Source organism: Mauremys mutica, chromosome 1 (genome assembly GCF_020497125.1).
Source record: "Mauremys mutica isolate MM-2020 ecotype Southern chromosome 1, ASM2049712v1, whole genome shotgun sequence".
NCBI classification, from domain to species: Eukaryota; Metazoa; Chordata; order Testudines; family Geoemydidae; genus Mauremys; species Mauremys mutica.
Window position 1 is genome coordinate 348,210,002 of NC_059072.1, and position 23,794 is coordinate 348,233,795.

The 23,794-nt window shown below is 47.0% G+C and overlaps 1 protein-coding gene and 1 long non-coding RNA gene across 3 annotated transcripts in view; one reads left to right on the forward strand and one right to left on the reverse strand.

The window, feature by feature from the left end:
• GAB2 (GRB2 associated binding protein 2) overlaps positions 1 to 23,794 on the forward strand; it is a 222,015-nt gene that overhangs the window by 109,897 nt on the left and 88,324 nt on the right. The gene's annotated exons all lie outside the window — the stretch shown is intronic.
• Positions 3,925 to 22,278, reverse strand: LOC123372661. Its single transcript, XR_006580394.1, has 3 exons — positions 22,106 to 22,278; positions 17,894 to 18,062; positions 3,925 to 5,406 (listed from the first exon to the last, which is right to left on the reverse strand). It is a non-coding gene; the product is annotated as an uncharacterized LOC123372661 (long non-coding RNA).

The following is a 23,794-nucleotide window of genomic DNA, read 5'->3' on the forward strand; positions in this document are numbered from 1 at the left end:
TGAAATGGCTGCTTGCAGTGCAACCCACAACAGAACGATTAGCTCACTCCATCAGCAAGTGCATCCTGGCTGTTGCAGTCTCGTAGCAAAGATTCGTGCTTTGGAAATGTGCCCGCAAGGAGCAGCCTGGCTGTGACGTCCCTGTGGTCTCCTGGTGTCCAGCCAGTTGTTTACTACATAAGGTCAGCCATGCCCTGCAGGCTGCTAGAGTTAACCAGAGTTCATCCTTTAACCTTTGCTCCCAAGAACCTTCCCAGACAGTCACAACACTGATTGTGCCGACAGAACATGTCTTCTTGGCACCAGGGAAGAAATAGCAGCGCTGGCGGAGGGTGGAGAGACGTGACCGTTCCTTTGTGTTTTATTCCATAAGGCCAAAGCCTCCATGTTGCAGTCACCAGGCTTCAAACCAGCCCCTTCAGTGGAGCGTCTTACTCAGTGGAAGATGTCGCAACTGAGCGATAGCCATAGCCCTGTGTGAACCCCTCTATCCATTCATCCATCCATCCATGCTCCCATCCCTACATCCTCAGATCCTTATGCTGTGCCCATCAATGTAATAGCTGATTGCCTGTCTCTGTGGCACTCCCTGCTGCTATCAGTCCAGAAGAGCTGGGAATAGGGTTACCACCTCTCCTGGCCATGCCGTGCCCTTCAAGCTAAGCATACAGAGTATCAGGGTCCCAAAACCTGGGGATGGTGGGAGGCTGTATCATGCAAAACGTTGAGACTTCACAATGCAAAGTCCACACCATCCTGATGCAGGCAGGGCTATAACAAATGGCCTTTGCTTATGGGGAGTCTTAGATTAGGGCCAGTTCAGACAATGCTGCCAAACCTGCAACTGCAGGGAACGCCTAGGTGATGGGGCACCAGCCCACCAGAGACAGGCTGCAATGCCAGTGGGATACTATTTGCTGCTAAGGCTCCTGTCATGCATGCTGTGGAGTGTAAGCAGCTGAAGGAGAGCTGTCTGGTGGCGGTAACTTAAGAGTCTGGAGCATTAAGTCAGTTCCCCTTTATCATGACCCTGAGACACTGCAGAATAGCTTCTTCTCCCATTTCATATGAAACCTCAACTAACTCCCTGGTGCACCCAAACGCCCTGTTCTCTGTCCCTCCACTCTCACCCCCAGTTCTGGGAAGATTTGCTGGCATGGGATAGGAGCTTTCCAGGAAGCGTCACACTGAAAGTCGGTCCTTATAATAACAACTTACAGGGTGTTTTGTGTTTGTAGATCTCGCAGCACTCTGCAAGGGTGGGGAAGCATCATTCTGCCTGTTTTACAGACAGGAATGGGAGGCTCACTGACTCACACAGAGTTGTAAAGACACTACTCCCCCCCCCCCAAAGTCACACAAACAAGTCAAGGGCAGAACCAACAGGATAAAGCCCACGTCTCCACTCACAACCCTGAGTTCATCACAGGTGCTGCTAGATGGGTGACTTCGCTAGGATCATAGATTTTTCTGAACCAGCCCTGTCTGGTTCTCCCTTGTGAGCTGAGCACTGTGCGACTTATCAGTTTTCTTTATGGTGGTTGATTAGTTTCTGGCTTATCAGCCTCTGTTCACATATAACAAGTATTATGGTTTGGGTTGTTCATACAGCCAGCGTCGTAACATATCTTCCACCAATACCTATTTCCTAGGTGCGGTACCTATCTTTAGGGCTGGTACCAGGTGTATTGGTGAAGGTACTAGATTTCCTACCAATGGTTTTTGGTATCTATGTTTTAAAAGGTGCTTTCTATGGTGCAGAGAATTTCCTAGCCACGTTCACTGCTCTCACTGAAGCCGCGGGAAGTGTTGCCATTGCAGTGTGTTCACGAGCTGGTTGTAACAGACAAATGTTTTCAGGGAGGAGGAATTGCCTCTGACCCACTCATGAGCTGTTTGGTCACTTTTCCGGCTGGAAGCATACCCATTTCTTTCTCTGAAATGTTGCAGAAAAAGGACACATCCCACACCCAGTGTAAGTAACCAGAGCTTTGCTGAGCCAAGGAAGAAACTCACCCCTGTGCAGAGAGCCTGCAGAGACCTGAAGATGTCAGTGGTGCAGAGCCTTTTGGAAAACTGTTTGCACAGGGGTGAATTGCAGCCAAAGTGAAAAGGCTGGGCCAATCTAAGGCCTGGTCTACACCGAGGGTGGGGTCGATCTAAGTTACACAACTTCAGCTGAAGTCGACGTACTTAGATCTACTCACCGCAGTGTCTTCACTGTGGTGAGTCGACTGCTGCCGCTCCCCCGTCGACTCTGCCTGCACCTCTCACTGTGGTGGAGTACGGGAGTTGACGGGAGAGCGCTCGGGGATTGATTTATCGTGTCTAGACTAGATGCTGCGGGTAGTGTAGACATTTAAGGAGGACTCCATTTTAATTAAAGGTGATCTGCAAAGGGGAAAAGGAAACCGTTCAGCCCAGATTTCTGTTCTAGATGATCAACTAACCAGGCTATGGAGGGCATAGAAATACATCTTACTACATCTTTTCAGAATCCTTCCTCCCCTTCCCCCGCCCCCCTTTTGTGAAACTTCTTGGTAACTGCAGGTTGGCTGAAGAGATCCCAGAATATGGCGATACAAACACCAAAGGTCTCCTTTACAATCCATTTAAACGGTGGCATTTGTGATGTCACAGAGTGGCCCATCCTGGGATATCTTCGGCAAACGAGAGAGCTCCGGGACAATTTCATAGAAGGAGCGGACAGAGTTTTAAACGTGCCGTGCCATATGCTCTCTGCGGCCAGGTTAGTGCAGTTACTGGGCACCTAGATCTGATCCCAATTTGCTGGCCATTTTTGCCTTGCGGTTTACCTTGAAAATACCTAGAGTCAATTCTTACCCCCAGATCCAGGGTGCTGTCACGGCTGCACCGCTCTCATCGCCCTGCTTGTTCCTCTGAGAGAATCTCTATCTCAGAACAGCAAGAGGGGGCAGCGTATTGGCCCAAATGTGACATGGCTCCCTGGACGTTCAGGCTCCAACCCCAGCAGAGCTGAGTCAGGCCTTCTCCCTCCCCAGGTAGATTAACCGAGTTCCATGAAGATACACTGTGGGTGTCTTTCAGATCAGAAACAGTGGTGTGGCTTTCACTGAAGTCAGGTGGGGCAGCAGATGTCCAGTGCCACTGAAAATCAGGCCACAAGATCCTGCCTGCTTTATGTGCATGTGACACAACCGCTGGTGCTTTTCATACCGGAAGGGCTGCCACTCTTGTCCTCTCTGCTGTGCAGAGTGGCTGCATCCCCCGTGGTACTATATATGGCTATATTTTGTACAGTCCTTTGAGCTCAAAATTCCTCCGCTGTCTCCTTGTTCCAGTCCCTCCGACAGGCTCCCTTCTCCCTGGCAGGCCCACATGACATGAGCCAGCAATAATATTAATAATCCTCAAAATGAATCCTAGCCAGTCCCTCCTCTGGGCTCCCCTCTGGGCTCTGCATCTGTCTTGTTTACGCTGTAAGTTCCTCAGGGCAGGGCTATCTTGTGTGGGCATCAAGCTATTGCCTGCCCTCAGCGAATGACAATCGCCCCAACTGTAAATGAGTGTAATTAAATTGTTTCTGACATCTGAGCCACACCAGCCCTGCCCAGGAATACAGTATTGTAACATGCTCCTCCGCTCTAATTTTGCTGTTACCAACCTCGTTTTTGGTTTGTGGAGGCTGCCTCCCAATTGCAACATGCTGTCCTTAATCACAGCATGGCTCTGAGGCTGAGTGACATGTTTACGCGCATGTTCTGCTCCGCTGCACCGACCCATCAGCTGTCAGCGCTCTCCCGGAGCCACAAGAAGTGCCACATGCTAAAGCAGATAGAGCCGATGCAGGCAGAGGCAGTGAAATACAAACAGGTGGGGCTCAACTGTGTTGTTTTTCTTTCTTTATTATCTCTATTATGGTAGCACCTCGATGCCGCAGTTATGATCAGACACCATTGGTACATGGGGTAAGAGTGAGTCTCTGTTGCAAAGAGCTGGGAGGCTGGGTGATCTAGTTGCTAGTGCATTGAAGTGGGAGTCAAGAGACCCCCCCCGCCAGGTTCCGTTCCTGCCACTGACCTGCTGTGTGACCTCGATGAGGTCACTTTGGACTTGTCTACACTACAGATACCTATGCTAGCAAAGCCCCCTAGTGGAGATGTGGTGTATGCTGGCATAAGGAGTTCTTCTGGCGGTGTAGGTACTCCACATCCCTGAAGGACATTCGCTATCCCAACAAAAGTTCTCTTCTGTGGGTAGAATTGTATCTATGCTGGGTGTTATGTCAGCTAGGAGGTGTGGTTTTTGTCATGCTCCGAGCTGACATAGCTATGCCGGCAAACCTTTGTTTTGTACAATAAGCCTTCACTTCTCTTTCCCCTCCCATTCTTTGCCTGTCTTGTTTATTTAGATTTTAAGTCATTTCAAACAGGGACAGTCTCCTACTATGTACAACGCCCAGCTCAGTGGGGCCCTGTTCTTAGCTGGGTGTTACCATAAACAGAAATAATAATCATAATAATTTAAAGAGACAAAGAAAGGGAACTGGGACAGAGAGCGGTTAAGTGACTTGTTTAGGGTCACACAGGAAGCAGAGTAGCAGAGTCAGGGATTTAGCACAGATCTCCTGAATCCTCATACAATGTCTCAACCTGAAGATCCCCCTTCCTCTCTAAGGATGACTGTGCAGAGAAAACAGTGCCATCCTCTTAATTTATTAGCAGTGCTATCTTGGTAGGATTTAATGTCTCACTTCTAGGGCAAGAGGCAAATCAGTATTTCATCCAAGCAGAGACAGGCATGTGCTATGACAACAAAACAGCACACGAGCCTTTTGCTGAAGATTAACAAGCCTCGGGATTTTTCCTGCGACTAAAATTCCTTCTCATGGAGCACAAACCAGTCCCCCAGGAAAATAACCCAAGAGCCCAGTTCATTATATAACAGTGACGCTGTGAGAAACTTCCCAGGGCTGAAAACCTGATAGGCAGATCATTCCTCATAACTTCCCTCTTTTTATTCCTTATTTCAAATTAATCCACGGACACTGAGCTGCATGAATGTTTGCTGTTGGTGGGGCTCTTTAACTGCATCAGCTGTGCTTACAAGGCTTAAACTTCACTTAGCAGGAACGATGCCTTTTTCTGGGTTACTTTAAAGAAGGAGGGATCATGGAGGCTGGGGGAAGTGTGCGCTCTCTCTCTCTCGTTGTCTCTCAATCCTCCGTTCCAACTTTGTTTCTATCCATGGTTGTTTTCCTTTAACCTTTTGTGGCTCCCTTAGGCTCCTGAGAACCCCCTGAGAAGTGCTGAGTGGGAAATGGTTTTCCCGTCCCATGAGCATTTTCAAGGTTTCGGGTTTTTTTCCTCTGTCCCAAATCAGGAGAAAAAGACGGAATCTCAAAAATGTTTGTGAACCGATAATCTGGGGAAAAAATCAGATTGGGTCAATTGAAACAATAATTTCAATTTTTTTCCATTTTGACTTTAAAAAACAAAAAACTTTTTAGTAGTATAAATTAACTTTTCAAAATGAAAAGCTGTTTTGAACCAAACGCCCAAACGTTTCACTTTAAAACCATCATTTCAACAACTTCAAAACTTTTTTTCCCTCAAAACACATTTGAATTGGGAGAGTTGTCGAAACCGACACCTCCCCATGGACAGTTTTGGTTTTGACTGCACTCACTGTAGCGCTGCAGATGCCCAGGCTGTGAGTGGAGAACCAGAGGCGCCCCGCGCCCCGCGCCTCACTGTGGAGTGAAGTCCAACTATAGTTCCCCACTTACCATGCCGCTCGTCCCTCCAACCTCATTACATGCCTGCAAATGTTAAGGAGGAAAAATAAAACCTGGGTGCACTATGGACTGATGATAAGCTGCACTTCAGAGCCTTATCCTCTCCCAAAACATCCTTTTGGACATCACACAGGGGCAGAAAGAGCATCCGGGAAGGAGGGACTCCGGCAGAGGAAGAGGGGATGGAGAGCGATGCAACCTCATTTCTGAACCCCCTGCCCTTTGTGGCTTTAAATCTCAAGCGTCACATGGCAGTGGCAGGAAATATGTAGGCGGGGGGGCTTTGGCCTTTCTGAAAATCCCACAGTAGACTCAGATGGCCGCTGTACGGCCAAACCCTCTTTGCCTTATTCACGAATGCTAATGGGGGTCTGATTCCACTGAAGCCAATGGAGTTACACTCAGAAATTAATTTGGCCAAATGGGACTAGAACTCATGTGAGTAAACAGGGGGGGCTCTAAGTATTTTGCCACCCCAAGCATGGCAGGCAGGCTGCCTTCGGCGGCTTACTTGCGGGAGGTCCCCGGTCCTGCAGATTTGGCGGCATGCCTGACCAGCAGACCCTGCACAGGCATGCCGCCGAAGGCAGCCTGCCTGCTGCCCGGTGACCAGCAGAGCGCCCCCCGTGGCTTGCCACCCCAGGCATGCGCTTGGCGTGCTGGTGCCTGGAGCCGCCCCTGTGAGTAAAGCAGCTTGAGATCATGCAGTGGCCTGAATTCAAGACTAGGTGCCAGGAATTCTGTCTGTGCGTTTCTATTGCCCATCCCCATGATAAGTGCCTCCCAATGATTAATGGATTTCACCCTCACAAATGCTCCTGTGCAGCAGGGCAGTATTATCCCCATTTTATGGATGGGGAACTGAGGCACAGAGAAACTAAGTGACTTTCCCCCATGTCACACCCAAAGTCTATATCGAAGCTGTGAATTGAACCCAGACCTCCTGAGCCCCGGGCTACTGCCCTTTCTAATAGATCCACCTTCCTACCGAGAAAGCCTGAGTTTTAATCCCCTCTGAGGCCCTTAGCAACCCTCATAGGCCCATATCTTCAAAAGTAGCCACTGATTCCTGAGGGCCAAACCTGCGACCCTTATGATTTGATTTTCAGAGGTGCTGAGCACCTGCAGCGCCTGTTGACTTCAATGGGGTCTCTGTCTGAGGGGTTGGAACAAATGCGGTTGTACCTCAGCGCTTGGCTGTAGACAATGGATCATGTGGTGTGTCCGGGATGGAAGTTGGAGGCATGAAGGTAGGCATAGCAGTCAGTGGGTTTTCGGTATAGGGTGGTGTTAACGTGACCGTCACTTATTTGTACCGTGGTGTCTAGGAAGTGGACCTCCCATGTAGATTGGTCCAGGCTGAGGTTGATGGTGGGGTGGAAGCTGTTGAAATTGTGGTGGAATTCTTCCAGAGTCTCCTTCCCATGGGTCCTTCCACCACGATTTCAACAGCTTCCACCCCACCATCAGCCTCAGCCTGGACCAATCTACACGGGAGGTCCACAGACAGAGACCAACCCCTACAAGATCTTCACCAAGCATTCTCAAAACTTTGATACCTGCACGAGGAAATAAGGAAACAAATCAACAAAGCCAGACGTGTACCCAGAAGACTCCTGCTGCAAGACAAGCCCAAGAAAGAAACCAACAGAATTCCACTGGCCATCACCTACAGTCCTCAGCTAAAACCTCTCCAATCCATCATCAGTGATCTACAACCCATCTTGGACAATGATCCCTCACTTTCACAGGCCTTGGGAGGTAGGCCAGTCCTTGCCCACAGACAACCCGCCAACCTTAAGCATATTCTCACCAGCAACCACACACCACACCATAACTTTAACTCAGGAACCAATCCATGCAACAAACCTCGATGCCAACTCTGCCCACATATTCACACCAACGACACCATCACAGGACCTAACCAGATCAGCCACAACATCACCGGTTCATTCACCTGCACATCCACCAATGTAATATACACCATCATGTGCCAGCAATGCCCCTCTGCTATGTACATCGGCCAAACTGGACAATCCCTACGTAAAAGGATAAATGGACAGATAGTCAGATATTAGGAATGGCAATATACAAAAACCTGTAGGAGAACACTTCAACCTACCTGGACACACAATAGCAGATCTTAAGGTAGCCATCCTGCAGCAAAAAAACTTCAGGACCAGACTTCAAAGAGAAACTGCTGAATTTCAGTTCATTTGCAAATTTGTTTAATCCTGAGCTGATGGTGTCAAAGACTGAATGGCTAACCAACTACAAAAGCAGTTTCTCCTCCCGTAGTGTTCACAACTCAACTGCTAGAAGAGGGCCTCATCCTCCCTGATTGAACTAACCTCGTTATCTCTAGACTGATTCTTGCTTGCATATTTATACCTGCCTCTGGAAATTTCCACTACATGTGTCTGACAAAGTGGGTATTCACCCACGAAAGCTTATGCTCCAATACGCCTGTTAGTCTATAAGATGCCACAAGACTTTTTGTCGCTTTTTACAGATCCAAACTAACGCGGCTACCCCTCTCATACCTGAAGACAGATTGCTTCATAACTGCCTGCTGCAGGGTTTCATGTACTTTCCTTTGAAACAGCTGGTCTGTCCATTGTCAAAGGCTAGATGGACCACTTCTTCGATCCAGTAGGTAATTCCTATATTCTTAGCATCTGTATCACACTCACGTACCACAGTGCTGGGTATGGGATAAGAAGCTAAATGGATGGATAGAGTCATGACTAGGAGTAATAGGATGAAATTAAGAACAGGCTGAATACCAGGAAATACTTCCCGATAGTGAAGAGGAAGTGGTGGAAGCCCTAGAATATAAGTCATTTAAAACCAGCCAGGACAAATCAGTGGAGCATACACTGCAATAGGCAATCCTGCACCGGTAGGGGAAGCTGGACTGTCATAAGTGTATTAGGGTCTTTTCCATCTCTACCCTAGATAGGAAGTTTTAATTCATCCAGGGCCACTTTTCATAGTTTTCTATTCTGAATTACCCAGGAAGGGAACCCAAAGGAGAATAAAACATTCAGCGACTGTACCTTTGTATGTACAGAACTGATGCCACAGCAGTGGCCATGAGCATGAATGGCCTTGAGAAGTGCTATCACTCATCACAGATTTCCACAGTGCAGGGTCCCTAGGTTGCATTATACAACTGAGTCCACATGGCTGACCCCATCATAAAGGACACGACTGATTAACTGGGATGTTTCGGTTTTTTATTTGAAATGAAGAATTTGGCAAAATCGACACGAATCTGCAAAATGTTTCAGTGTCGCCATCTCTGTATGTTTGGTTAAAAACAGTTTCAGGCACAACATTTCACCCACCTCTACTCACTAATTCTTACTCTGCTGATCTACACACCCCATCGTTTGTACCGTCAGTTACTCCCCACTTCTCGGCAAAGATCTTATTCCTTTTACAAGATCCACCGCGCTGCACGACTTGATACCATTACAAATGAGTGACACTTGGAAAATGCATCGCAGAATGTTGTTTTGCCAGGCATATTCTATGTTCCTTTACTGATTTGTTTTCCTTCTAGTTTGCAGAATTCCGTCGTTGCCGTGGGTCTCCCAGACCGCGTGAGCTAGCAAGGTTCCATAGCATTTTGCCTTCCTTTTGCTTTGTGGCAACTTGTAAAAGGCCATGTGCTGCCCTCACGCAGGCCTTTGTATCCTAAAATTGGGGCATCAGTGCATTCACAATAAAGGAGCTGAGTGAGGGGAAGCCAAAACAAACTAACAAAACAGCATGTCCGCTTTATTAAGGTCTTAGGGAAGGAGCAATTGCCACAACAGTGTATAAAGCCCTCACCTCTGGACCCTAGGTCAGAGCTCCCAAACTTAAACTCAACGAAATAAAGTCTCTGAATCTTGTCAGGCTGGTCCCCTGGAGTCTGAGGCTATGTCTACGCTACCGCGGTAAGCCGACCTACACTACGCAACTCCAGCTACAAGAATAACGTAGCTGGAGTCAACGTACCTTAGGTCGAGTTACCGCAGGGTCTACACTGCGAGGGGTCGATGGGAGAAAATCTCCCCTCAACTTACCTTACTCTTCTTGTCGGGGGTAGAGTACAGGGGTCGACTGGAGAGCGATCTGCTGTCGATTTGGCGGGTCTTTACTAGACCCGCCAAATCAACTGCCGGTGGGTTGATCTCAGAGCGTGGATCCCAGCTGTAGTGTAGACCTGCCCTGAGAGACAGCCCACCATCCGCTGCAGCCTGCATGGCTCCTAATCTCCTCTCCCTTGCTCAGCTTCCTGTTCCTGTTTAAATAGCCCAGCCCTCGGGTGAGGCAAGGCCCCGTTGGTTACACCCAAGCTGTCTTGGTTGTAGGCTCCACCCTGTCCCTTAAAGGGGCAGCACACTCCTTCACACTACTCTTTAATTACCTCCCATCTGGCACCCTTAGTTCCTTATTAGTAAAATGCATAATGGCAGGCACTGATTTTTGTAACAGCTTCTTTTTGAGGCATGCAACTTTTATGGCAGAATTCTCTCCTGTTCCGGGAGCTATACACAGTCATCTCCTCAAAATAAGGCTTAAGCAAGACATGCGTGATGCATAGGTCTTGTGGCTGTCCCCACTGCATGCAGGGTGAATTTCCCCCCTGGGAATTAAACTTATGCCATGATCATTCCTCACCCAGCAGAAAAAACACAGAAGAGGGAACATTGGTTTGACGGCACCGAGTGATGTACAAGCTTTTCTCCAGCAAGATTATTCCCACCGCTACCCCCACAGTTCAAGCAGGGGCAATGGGTATCTGCACTTTGGTTGCACCACAGGAGGATTTCCTAATGCTTGTCGCCAAGGGACACTATTGTTTTCAGCTGGCTGCTGCTGACAACACAGTCAGTCAAACCTATCGAACGCTGGGGTCGCTAGCGAAATAGGAACAAACTGTGTGAGCCACAATGCCTGTTGGGCACCCATAAAGAAGGACTTTCCAGCTGCAGCACAATATTCATGCAGGAGGGACAGAAAAGGAAAACGGCAATGAACCAGAAAAGAGATTCTAATTAGGCAGAAGAGCAACTCACTGAAGGTTATTTAACATCTCTCAAATACAGCATGTAGCTCTGCTGTCTGCCATGGCTCTGCTCCCATTCACACCAGCTGAGGATCTGGCTGTGTGCCTTTGGAAAAGGCTAATCCAGGGGTAGGCAACCTATGGCATGCGTGCCAAAGGCAGCACGCGAGCTGATTTTCAGTGGCACTCACACTGCCTGGGTCCTGGCCACCAGTCCGGGGGGTTCTGCATTTTAATTTAATTTTAAATGAAGCTTCTTAAACATTTTAGAAACCTTATTTACTTTACATACAACAATAGTTTAGTTATATATTATAGACTTATAGAAAGAGACATTCTAAAAACGTTAAAATGTATTACTGGCACGCGAAACCTTAAATTAGAGTGACTAAATGAAGACTCGGCACAGCACTTCTGAAAGGTTGCCGACCCCTGGGCTAATCAGTCACATAGAAAGCTGCCACATGAACTGTCTGATGGCGCATTCACCTGGAATGCTGAAAGCAGCTGTCTTTCCCAAGGGTGAAGCTTGAGGGGGCATGAGCAGGATGCTGTCAGCGGTGGCTGCTGGCCTCTCCAATCTATTCTTCCTGGAAACATATCTAGAAAGTTTTGCCTGGTTTCACTCTTTCTACAGGTTTTTGGCTAACTGGAGGCTCTGCAACACACTGGCATTCCACCTGCAGCCTGGGTTTCCCTGTCCTCTTCTTTTAATGCATGGAGTGGGAGGAAGTCATGATCAACTTGTTCTCTGTGCTTGAACTAAGACATGGGTGATGCACCCTTCCTGAGGGTGCCAGTTCCTTTGTTTCAGTGGGCTGCCATGGCTGCACAGTGAGATGCTGTTCCTTAGGTAACTGGAGTCAGTCCTGTGGAGGGAGGATACATATGAGACCAAAACTTTGATTTGATTCTGTAATTCATTGGGATCCTGTGCAGAGAGCAGAGCGCCAGGGTGATGGGCTTTTCAATAGGTGATATGCATTGTTCTGTCTCAATGGAAGCTTCATCAGGGTCATCAGTTGAATTCCTAGATAAAATGAATTGCAATAATCCAGTCTACAGGATACAAATCCATGGATTGCCATGGACAAATCAGTCTTCTTGCCCAGCCGTACCTGGAAGAAAATTTTTTATTTTTATTTTTTTTTGCAGCCATAGCTATTTGGATACTTAAGCGAAATTGGGAAGTCCAGAAAAACCCCAAGACTGTGAACCATCTTGATAAAATTTGTATCCATATCTGATCTCTGATCCACAGACATGGTCCTCAGATATCTGCAGATTTGCAGGGAAGTGTAGGACTGGAAGGGACCTCAAGAGGTCATCTAGTCCAGTCCCCTGCATTCAAGGCAGGACTATGTAATCATAGAATCATAGACTATCAGGGTTGGAAGGGACCTTAGGAGGTCATCTAGTCCAACCCCCTGCTCAAAGCAGGACCAAACCCAACTAAATCATCCCAGCCAGGGCTTTGTCAAGCCTGACCTTAAAAACCTGTAAGGAAGCTGATTCCAACACCTCCCTAGGTAACCCATTCCAGTGCTTCACCACTCTCCGTGTGAAAAAGTTTTTCCTAATATCCAACCCAAACCTTCCCCACTGCAACTTGAGACTATTACTCCTTGTTTTGTCGTCAGTACCACTGAGAACAGTCGAGATCTATCCTCTTTGGAACCCCCTTTCAGGTAGTTGAAAGCAGCTATTAAATCCCCCCTCATTCTTCTCTTCTGCAGACTGAACAATCCCAGTTCCCTCAGCCTCTCCTCATAAGTCATGTGCTCCAGCCCCCTAATCATTTTTGTTGCCCTCCGCTGGACTCTTTCCAAGTTTTCTACATCCTTCTTGTAGTATGGGGCCCAAAACTGGACACAGTACTCCAGATGAGGCCTCACCAATGTCGAATAGAGGGGAATGATCACATCCCTCGATCTGCTGGAAATGCCCCTACTTATACAGCCCAAAATGCCGTTAGCCTTCTTGGCAACAAGGGCACACTGTTGACTCATATCCCGCTTCTCATCCACTGTAACCCCTAGGTCCTTTTCTGCAGAACGGCTGCCTAGCCATTCGGTCCCTAGTCTGTAGCAGTGAATGGGATTCTTCCATCCTAAGTGCAGGACTCTGCACTTGTCCTTGTTGGACCTCATCAGGTTTCTTTTGGCCCAATCCTCTAATTTGTCTAGGTCTCTCTGTATCTTATCCCTACCCTCCAGTGTATCTACCACTCCTCCCAGTTTAGTGTCATCTGCAAATTTGCTGAGAGTGCAGTCCACACCGTCCTCTAGATCATTAATGAAGATATTGAACAAAACCGGCCCTAGGACCGACCCTTGGGGCACTCTGCTTGATACTGGCTGCCAACTAGACATGGAGCCATTGATCACTACCCGTTGAGCCCGACGATCTAGCCAGCTTTCTATCCACCTTACAGTCCAATCATCCAGCCCATACTTCTTTAACTTGCTGGCAAGAATACTGTGGGAGACAGTATCAAAAGCTTTGTTAAAGTCAAGGAATAATATGTCCACTGCTTACCCTCATCCACAGAGCCGGTTATCTCATCATAGAAGGCAATTAGGTTAGTCAAGCATGACTTGCCCTTGGTGACTCAATGCTGACTGTTCCTGATCACTTTCCTTTCCTCTAAGTGCTTCAGAATTGATTCCTTGAGGACCTGCTCCATGATTTTTCCAGGGACTGAGATGAGGCTGACTGGCCTGTAGTTCCCTGGATCTTCCTTCTTCCCTTTTTTAAAGATGGGCACTACATTAGCCTTTTTCCAGTCATCCAGGACCTCCCCTGATCGCCATGAGTTTTCAAAGATAATGGCCAATGGTTCTGCAATCATATCCACCAACGCCTTTAGCATCCTCAGACGCAGAGCATCCGGCCCCATGGACTTGTGCTCGTCCAGCTTTTCTAAATAGTCCTGAAGCACTTCTTTCTCCACAGAGGGCTGGTCACTTCCTCCCCATACCGTGCTGCAGAGTGCAGCTGTCTGGGAGCTGACCTTGTTCGTGAAGACAGAGGCAAAAAAATCATTGAATACATTAGCTTTTTCCACATCCTTTGTCACTAGGTTGCCTCCCTCATTCAGTAAAGGGCCCACACTTTCCTTGACTTTCTTCTTGTTGCTAACATACCTGAAGAAACCCTTCTTGTTACTCTTAACATCTCTTGCTAGCTGCAACTCCAAGTGTGATTTGGCCTTCTTGATTTCACTCCTGCATGCGTGAGCAATATTTTTATACTCCTCCCTGGTCATTTGTCCAATCTTCCACTTCTTGTAAGCTTCTTTTTTGTGTTTAAGATCAGCAAGGATTTCACTGTTAAGCCAAGCTGGTCGCCTGCCATATTTACTATCCTTTCTACACATCGGGATGGTTTTTTCCTGCAGCCTCAATAAGGATTCTTTAAAATACAACCGGCTCTCCTGGACTCCTTTCCCCATCATGTTATTCTCCCAGGGGATCCTGCCCATCAGTTCCCTGAGGGAGTCAATAACTATTCTTGACAGGTGTTTGTCTAACCTGTTCTTAAAAACCTCCAGTGACAGAGATTCCACAGCCTCCCTAGGCAATTTGTTCTGGTGCTTAACTACCCTGATGGTTAGGAATTTTTTCCTAACGTCCAACCTAAACTTGCCTTGCTGTAATTTAAGCCCATTGCTTCTTGTCCTATCCTTAGAGGTTAATGTGAACAATTTTTCACCCTCCTCCTTGTAACAACATTTTATGTACTTGAAAACTGTTATCATGTCCCCTCTGTCTTCTCTTCTCCAGACTAAACAAACTGAATTTTTTCAGTCTTCCTCATAGGTCATGTTTTCTAGACCTTTAATCATTTTTGTTGATTTCCTCTGTCATAATGTTTCTCTCTCCCACTAGTATAACCTCCATCTTCTCTGAGTCCAGTTTCAGCCAACTGCTCTTCACCCAGATGCTGATGGCTCCCAGACGCTGGGATAGATGGGAAACTGGGCTGTTAACATCTGATCATGAAGAAATGCAGAGCTCGGTGCTGTCTACATTTTCCTGGCAGGGGGGTCCAGAGGGTTTCCTGAGGTCCCCCAACAGCATAGTCATATAGACATTGACTATAGTTGAGAGGAGGTTTGGGGCTGGTGGGATTCCAGAGGTGAGGGCTGTGGAACCAGAATAGGGAAGTTGGCCATCATGACCCTCCAGATTCATTCCAAGAGTAAAGGTCATCATATCTCAGCACTTTCTTCCTATTCCCCCATCTCTGAGATAGGACAGCGGTAATTGGTGGTTGACTGTCAAATGCCACAGTCGAGATTCAGCAGTGTGATTATGGATGGATGTCTCTTGTCTGTGGATAAGAGGAGGCCATCTATCATCAATGCAATCAGTAATGTCTCTCTCCCATGTCCTACCCTGAAATCTGACTGGTGCTGAGGAATCTAGGACATGGACAATGTATAGGCGGAGTTGAGAGACAGCTTTTCACTAGCATTGAGCAGTAGCTAGCGAGATTGGTACCACAAAGTGATGATTTTTTATATATTAGCCAGACTGTTGATTTGGGGGGCTGAAGGGGGGATTTTTGCTTTCCAGAGATGTATAAAGGATGCTGTACCTGTATAGGATATATTAGTGGAGAATCTGCTTAAGTCATTAGGCATAATTATAGCACCTCTAACTGAACAATGGAATGATATACCTTTGAATCACTTGTCTCTCTTGCTGGCTGCACATTGATGATGAGCTGTTACAACTAAATAGACCGAAAGCAAACAAACACCACCTGCTGCTAGCCAAAGACATGTTGGATTAAAAGGTACTCTAGCTGTGTAAACAGGTGTGGACTGAGGACAAATTGTTCGCATGCAGTTTGGAGAACTGCCCTTTAGATTATGGGGGGCAGGGATGGATGGCTTAGGTAACTAGCAGTGATCTACAGTGCCTTTCAGCTCTGGGACAACAGCTGGAACCCATTCGATGCTGGAAGTGACTGAGAATCGCCATGATCTATTGTAAAAGGAGTTGGTGGCCATCATGAGCCTATGTCCACATGGTAGTAGGATGCTGCACTCTCATTCACCTGCCTGCACTGGTCCATCAGAAAGCTTAAGACCTAACTGGCATTACATTAACAGTAACATCTGCATGGATTTTCGATACTCACTGCTAGCCCCTCCCTCACCCATCTCTGTCTCTGCTCAGATGTGGTTCCTCTGAGTCAGCGTTAAGGCAAATTAGTGGGAATGGAGTGATTCAGTGGGAAGCCTGGGCACTGCCACTGCCTCCATAAGTCGAGGACTTTTCTCTCCAGAGATGTCAGTTCCGCATCATCTATTAACATCTGAAATATTGTAAACCCACAGGGTAAAAAGTATCCACGTGCAATGAGCCAGCTCATGACCTATGCCTCATTTAAGCCTTAAAGATATGGGACTTAATTGATGCCTAGACCCTCTGCTGCTCTTCTGCACAGGGGTGAATTTCACCCCGTGTGAGCTATTGAAAGAGAGGCTTTATTTCGTTAGGAATTCAGTGGTAGCTCAGCCACAGTTAGGTCAATGTCCCTCTTAAGGCAGGAAGCCTGGCTATAATCAACACTGTTGTTGTGGATGAAAAAACAATAATAGCACTTGATAAAAGCTTCGCTTTGATTGTCTAGAGTAGGCCAAGTCACCAAGGCTGGCATGAAAAAAATAAAAGAAACAAAAGCTGGCTGATAATGTAACAGAGCATTCGCTTATTACGAAGTATTCTGTACAAAGCCAGATGAGCTCCGGACTGAGCCAAAGAACCAATCTCAGATTCCTCTGTGTGAGTCTTGGGGAAATGTTTTCACACACAGCGGCATGGCTTATACAGCTGGAGGAACTGTTCAATAATAATTCTGCTCACTTCTATGGGACCTGGTGTGACAATGCAACATCATGACTCAGCCTCACGTCATCGGAATTCAAGACATCTGAAAGGGCCTTGCTGATCTGATCTGATCTGATCTGATCTTCTCGACTGGATCAGCGTGAGCTTGGCTTTCCAGTAAAACCATCCAATTGGCTTGAGGAAAACTCACACTCAAATGTCTGTGGCCAGAATACACACACACACGTACATCTTGTGCCATACAGTCTTTATCTCTCCTTGCCTAAGCTAGGCCATAGGTCTATCATGTAATGGCCACCCTGTGTGTAAGAGGAAGGATGGTCCAGTGGTTAGGTCATTAGCCTGAGGTTTGGGGAACACAGGTTACATTCTGTGCTCTGCCATGAACTTCTTGGATGACTCTCTGTGCCTTCGTTCCCTGTCTGTAAATGGGATAACATACTGTCCTCCTCCAGTGGGAGTAGTGAGGAAAAAGGCATGAAAGATTGTGAGGTACTTAGAGGCTATGGCGATGCTACCTATGTAAGTAACTTACAAGCCCTGTAGAATGCCCTAGAGGTAGCAAGCTGACAGAAGCACGGGATGATCTAATAGAGTGGTTCCCAAACTTTTCGGCATCATGCCCCCTTTTTAATTTTCGAGAAACCTTCATGTCCCCCACCTCTCCTTTACCATCATCCAACCTCCCCGATCCTTGTCCCCTGACTGCCCCCTCCCGGGATCCCCCGCCCCTAACTGCCCCCTCCCCGGACCCCATCCCCTATCCAACCCCCCCCATTCCCTGTCTCCTGACTGCCCCGACCCCTATCCACACCCTTACCCCATGACAGGCCCCCCGAGACTCCCATGCCTATCCAACCCCCCCCACTCCCTGTCTCCTGACTGCCCCCCCTAGAATCTCTGCCCCATCCAACCACTCCCTGTCCCCTGACTGCCTCCCGGGACCTCCTGTCCCTTATCCACACACACCCCCTGCTCTCTGCCCCCTTACCAGGCCACTCAGAGCGGGAGGACCAGCTTATTGGAAAGCCTGGGAGGTGGGCAGGAGCTCAAGGGCTGGGCAGCCTCGTGCCCCCCCTTGGAATTTCTTCACACTCCCCAGGGAGGTGGACCCCCCCAGGTTGGGAACCAATGATCTAATAGGTCTTTTCCCTCCTTACCACCTATGGTTTTATGCAGAAGTCAAACCTGTGTGCCTGATTCTATGAGCCCTCTGTCCAGATGCTTTCCCCACAATCATGACATGTTAATGGGTGCTTAGGCCAGTTCCACCTCTGGTTTAACCAAAGATTGATTCAGCCCAAGCAGCATTCTTGAGGAGTTGCTTCCAGATTAATGCCAGAGTTCATGTTGGAACCTGGAATAAAACATAAAACCATCACTGATATAGTGTGCAGATGATACAAAAATTCAGGGCATGGCAAATAATGCAGAGGACAGGTCAGCGATACAGAGTAATCTTGACCACTCAGTAAGCTGGGCTCAAGCAAACAATATGCATTTAAATATGGCTACATGTAAAATCATATGGCTAGGAACAAAGAATGTAGGCCATACTTACCAGAAGGGGGACCGTATCCTCAGAAGCAGTGATTCTGAAAAAGATTTTGGGGTAGCCATGGATAACCAGCTGAACATGAGCTCGCCATGTGAGACTGTGGCCAAAAGGGCTAATGGGATCCTGGGATGCAGAAACAGGAATTTCAAGTAGTAGGAAGGTCATTGCACCTCTGTATTTGGCACTGGTGCAACCACTGCTGGAATATTGTGTCCAGTTCTGGTGTCCACAATTCAGGAAGGATGGAGAGGGTTTTCAGAAGAGCCACGAGAATTATTAAAGGGTTAGAAAACTTGCCTTCTAGTGACAGCAAGGCCAGATTTCCAGTTAAGCCCAGTAGGCCCATGCCTATGGACACTGGCGTTCTAGGGGTGCCGAAAAGTTAAAAGTGAGTTAAAAGTTTAATTTTTTATGGAAAATACGAAGGTCAGCTGTAGGCAGGAGTGGGGCACTGAAGATGCCATGCCTTGGGGCGCGTAAGGCATATATCTGGCCTTGAGTGACAAATTCAAGAAGCTCAATCTCTAGCTTATAGAAGAACAGAAGAATGGCCATAATGGGTCAGACCAATGGTCCATACAGCCCAGTATCCTGTCTTCCCAACAGAGCCAATGCCAGGTGCTTCAGAGGGAATGAACAGAACAGGGCAATTATCAAGTGATCCACCCCCTGTCGTCCAGTCCCAGCATCTGGCAGTCAGAGGCTTAGGGACATCCAAAGCAGGGTTGCATCCCTGACCATATTGGCCGATAGCCACTGATGGACCGATCCTCCATGAACTTATCTAGTTCTTTTTTTAACCCAATTATACTTTTGGCTTTCACAACATCCCCAGGCAACAAGTTGCACAGGTTGACTGTGCGTTGTGTGAAGAAATGCTTCCTTTGTTTTTTTAAACTTGCTGCCTATTCATTTCATTGGGTGACCCCCAAATTCTTGTTTGATGTGAAGGGGTAAGTAACACTTCCCTATTCACTTTCTCCACACCAGTCATGATTTTATAGACCTCTATCAGATCCCCCCTTAGTCATCACTTGTCTAACTGAACTAGCCCAGTCTTTTTAATCTCTCCTCATATGGACACTGTTCCATACCCCTAAATCATTCTTCTTGACCTTCTTTGTACGTTTTCTAACTCTAATGGTGACAGGTTTCAGTGGTAACTGTGTTAGTCTGTATCAGCAAAAAAAAATGAGGATTCCTTGTGGCCCCTTAGAGACTAACAAATTTATGATGGGGGTCGCTTTACCAAGTGTTAGGTCAGTCTAACAAGATAAATCAATTAACAGCAGGATACCAAGGGAGGAAAAATAACTTTTGAAGTGGTAAGAGAGTGGCCCATTACAGACAGTTGACAAGAAGGTATGAGTAACAGTAGGGAGAAATTAGTATTGGGGAAATTAAGTTTAGGTTAGTTAGGTTAAGTTTCCCCAACACTAATTTCTCTCTTACCACTTCAAAAGTTATTTTTCCTCCCTTGGTAGCCTGCTGTTAATTGATTTATCTCGTTACACTGACCTAATACTTGGTAAAGCAACCCCATCTTTTCATGTATTTATACCTGCTCCTGTATTTTTTATTTCATACATCTGATGAAGTGGGTTCTTGCTCACGAAAGCTTATGCCCAAATAAATTTGTTAGTCTCTAAGGTGCCACAAGGACTCCTTGTTTTTTTTTTCTAACTCTAATATATCTTTTTGGAAATGGGGCAACTAGAACGACACACATGTATTCGAGGTGTGGGCGTATCATGGATTTATATAGTGGCATTATAATATTTTCTGTCTTCTCTATCCCTTCCCTAATGGTTCTTAACATTATCTTAGTCTTTTTGACTGCTGCTGCACACTGAGTGGATGTTTTCAGAGAACTATCCACGATGACTCCAAGATCTCTTTCTTGAGTGGTAACAGCTAATTTAGACCCCATCATTTTGTATGTATAGTTGGGATTATGTTTTCCAATGTGCATTACTTTGCATTTATCAAAATTGAATTTTATCTGCCATTTTGTTGCCCAGTCACCCAGTTTTGCCAGCTCCCTTTGTAAATCTTCACAGTCAGCTTTCAACTGAACTATTTTAAGTAATTTTGTATCATCTGCAAACTGTGCCACCTCATTGTTTATCCCTTTTTCCAGATCATTTATGAATATGTTGAACAGCACTGGTCCCAGCACAGATCCTTGGGGGACCCTGCTATTTATCTCTCTCCATTGTGAAAACTGACCATTTATTCCTATCCTTTGTTTCCCGTCTTTTAACCAGTTACTGATCCATAAGAGAACCTTCTCTCTCATCCCATGACTACTTACTTTGCTTAAGAGACTTTGGTGAGGGAACTTGTCAAAGGCTTCCTGGAAGTCCAAGTACGCTATATCCACTGGATCCCCCTTGTCACATGTTTGTTGACCCCCTCATGAATTCTCATAGATTGGTGAGGCATGATTTCCCTTTACAAAAGCTTAACAAAGAGAAGGCTATGGGGTGACTTGATGATAGTCTATAAATATCTCCATGGGGAACAACTATTTAATAATGGGCTCTTCAAAGTTATACCACAATCCAATGGCCGGAAGTTGAAGCTAGACAAATTCACTGGAAATAAGGTGTACATGTATAACAGTGAGAGTAACTAATCATTGGAGCAACTTGCCAAGGGTCATGGTGGATTCTCCATCATGGACTATTTTTAAATCAAGATTGGATGTTCTTCTAAAAGATCTGCTCTAGCAATTGTTTTCAGGAAGTTCCATGGCTTGTATTATACAAGAGGTCAGACTAGGTGATCACAATGGTCCCTTCTGGCCTTGGAATCTATGACTCTATAATTATTATTTGTATTATGCAGAGTCCCAAATTGAGATCAGGGCCCCATTGTGCTAGGTGCTGTACACAGTGAGAGGCAGTCTCTGCCTCACAATGCTTAAATTCTAAACAGCTAAGACAGACAAAAGATGGGAAGGGCACCAGAGAAGCAAAGTGACATGACCAAAGTCACACAGCAGATCAGTGGCAGAGTCGGGGTAGACTTCAGATTTTCCAATTCCCATTCTAGTATCCTATCTAATAGACCACACTCACTCTACCACTCAGACTGAGCTGCTGTCTTCCTCGTGCTGTGCCTGGCTGAGTTTATGAGGGAGGCATTACATATCCGCACCCCTCACAAGGGCCTTAAGATGATACCCAAATTCACTCAGCACTTTGCTGTGTTCTTATACAGCTCCCTTAGGCCAGAGAACTCAGATGCCTAGAGGCTTGCCTCAAATTACTAATGGCCCCATCATCAGCTAAGGTAAATGGATGTCATCTCAGTGGAGCTATACTGATTTACACCAGCTCAGGATCTGGCCCTGAAGCTTGGTAAACTAAATACCAACAACAAACCTATTACTAAGTTGTACTTGGTCAGGTCTGTTTTCACAAAGTGGTGCTGCAGTGACCTCACTGACAGTAAGAGAAAAGACTTTGTCTTCAGTGAAATTCACCACTGTCTGTTTCTTTTGGTTTCCAAAGAATAATCCTGCCAGGACTGTGGAATCAGTGCCAGATTGTGAAGGGATTGAGTGTAGTCTGATAACGCATGGATACTAACGCAGTGAATAATAGAAAAGTTTCCAGACTATACAGGTTATACATCCAGTACACAGACGCTTTGCACAACATGACAAACCTCAGGCTGGTTTAGCCTGAATTTCTGTGTCAGTTTCAGAAAAGTTTAGATAACACAGAAGGACTGAGACTAGACTTGGTTGCTGAAACAACACAGACCTTCAGGCCTGTCACTGGCACACTGATTAATGTTCAAATGCAAAGCTATGAATGCAGCCAGTATCTTACCCTCCATAACCCAATGAAATCTCTCTCAAAACTGCCCTTCACTTCCATGATAAAGGCTCCGGTCCTTTACGGCCTGCGGCACACCCATGTGTAGTCATGCCCTGTGTAACTGTGGTATATGGGAAATTTTCCTGTGGTGCTGCTGCCCAAGGCTCCAAGCAGCTGTGGCAATGAAGGACAATCCCATTGTGATGTTACGAGCGCACACGGTGCTGTGACCAAATTGCGTTGTGATGGTGGTTGGCAACATTGTAGAGGATGTTCTATTGGCCAGGGCATGGGTTTGTGGGTTCATTTCTCAGTTCTGCCCCCGACTCCTAGTGTGTTCATGTCCAAATCCATACTGCAGTCCTCCCAACTCTGCTATCATTGGCTCCCAACGGTGAAAGCACCTCTCCAGACTGGCTGACACCCGGGCCTTTGTTGTGCTGAACCTCTGTTTATTATTATTGGTATTCCAGGAGGTCCTTGAGGCTCCAAGCAAGCCCAGAGCCTCAATGCACGTGGCACTGTACAAACACATAGTAAGAGAGAGTCCCTGTCCTGAAGAGCTTATAGTCTAAATAGACAAGCCTGAGAAAGGGTAGGAGACAAGAAAGATCATTATCCCCATTTTACAGATGGGGAACAGAGACAATGAAAAATTCAAGTGACTTGCCCAAGGTCACTCAGGGAGTCTGTGGCAGCTCTGGGAATCGACCCCAGTCACTGCCTTAGCTATGTCTTCTCCAGTGAGGCTTTACTTTATAGTGTTCCGCACCAAGGGTGGAGGAGAGGCTCACCTATCTGTTCTCCCCTTTAACTACATCCACACCCTCCAAGCAGCGACCTTTCCTCTGGACACGTGGCCTTACCCTGTTCCTTTTGGAGTGTGGCAGTGTCAGAGTCCCTAGAAGGCAGTGGGAGCAGCTCTGGAGGATTGACTGCCCTGCCTTTGCCCCTGGAGCTGTGTTTCCCCACCTCTCACCTCCCCAGACGGAGCTGGAAATCTGGGGAGCCGTTTCCACATTCCCTGTGCTGTACCACTGACCATTGCCTCCTCGTGAGACTGCGGACCCGTCTCGGACTCCTCAGCTCCTCTCCCCCACCCCAAGATAGGCCGCTCAGCATCCCATTAGACGTGTTACGGCTCTTCCAGCACATCACTGGAGTGTGAATTCCTCTGGCAGGGGAAACGCAATCAGTTCTGCTCTCTGCCAAGCTGCTAGGCCAAGGGCTGTGGGCTGAATGTGTTTAATGGGGTGTTAGTCCCTTTATGTGAAGGGGTTTGTCACAGATGAAAACGGGGAGGGGGTATTAGCGGCAGCTGCTGCAAAGGAGACTCATGCAGACACAAAACCATTTACGTGCACATTAACTACGGAGCGGGGGGGCAGCAGTCCTGGTGAAAGCAGGCGGGATTTGGAGCCATTTCTTTCTCTTCACTGTAGTCTGCTCATACAGACCTGGGACTGTAGGGCCTGATTCTCCTCCCACCTATGCTAGGTTTTCCACTGGTTATCAGTCTATTGATGTCAGTGGAGTTGGTCCTGATTTTACACGGGTATAAGATCAGACTCCAGCCCATGGCATCTAGAGGTCGGAAATGACTGTACTAGGCCATACTAGGTCCATCTCCTTGCCAGTTCCCTATAGGCTGTGTTATTCCTCCTTTTATAGGAGTCATTACACGCTGACAATGTGCTCAGC